Source organism: Pelophylax lessonae, assembly GCF_965119305.1.
Source record: "Pelophylax lessonae genome assembly, chromosome: 6".
Lineage (NCBI taxonomy): Eukaryota > Metazoa > Chordata > Amphibia > Anura > Ranidae > Pelophylax > Pelophylax lessonae.
The window spans coordinates 281,562,968-281,563,851 of NC_138773.1; positions in this window are offsets into that span (position 1 = coordinate 281,562,968).

An 884-nucleotide genomic window follows, 5' to 3' on the forward strand; every position below is an offset into this window, starting at 1 on the left:
ATTGAGCTTTGGTGTTTGATTCTTATTTCAAAAGAACTTCTTGGTTGTTTATGGTTTTAAAGTCTATGGAAAGTTTCCTGAATTTTACTTATATGATCTTAACTCCAATAAAGGGGCATGACCTAATATTTTCCAAAAGATGATGTGTTTTTGTTTCATTTGATTGTCCTTTTCTAATTCAGGAATTTTATTTCTATTTGGTTGGAGAGGGAGACAGGCTCTGTAGTACCGGTAGAAGAACCCAAAATAAAGCAAATAGCAAATAATCGTGCAATACATTTTTATAAAAACAGCTTGATTGCAACAAATAAGTAAAAAAACTCAGATTTGTGTGTACCTCCAAGCGGTCGAGGTCCAGTGTAGCGGTGATACTTCCGGTGTTCCGTGAAAAAAACCTACCCGTGAGAAATGCATACCCTCGTCACTTCCGGTGCACCTACGTCACCACTACGTCATTGAACAGCTGAGGAGAAGACTAGTGCGCATGCTCGGAGGGTATGGATTTTTCATGGCAGTGTATGTAACGTTACACCGCCTCAGCTGTTGCAGCGTTTACAGTAAAACAGCTCGGCTGCAATATGAGTCATCTCCGCTCCTACCTCTGTCACTTCCCTGATGTCGGTTACTAAATGTAAAAGCGGATCACGGAGCTGAGATCTCCGTGATTTACATTACATACACCCGCCGCCGCTTTTACATTTACTAGCCGAGATCAGGGAAGTGACAGTGGTAGGTAGCGTAGATGAGTCATGTTGCAGCCGAGCTGTTTTAAATGCAACCGCCGCAACATCTCATGCCGTTTAACGTTACACACACTACCGTCAAAATTTCATACACTCCGAGCATGCGCACTTGTCAGCTCCTTAGCTGTTCAATTACTTTAC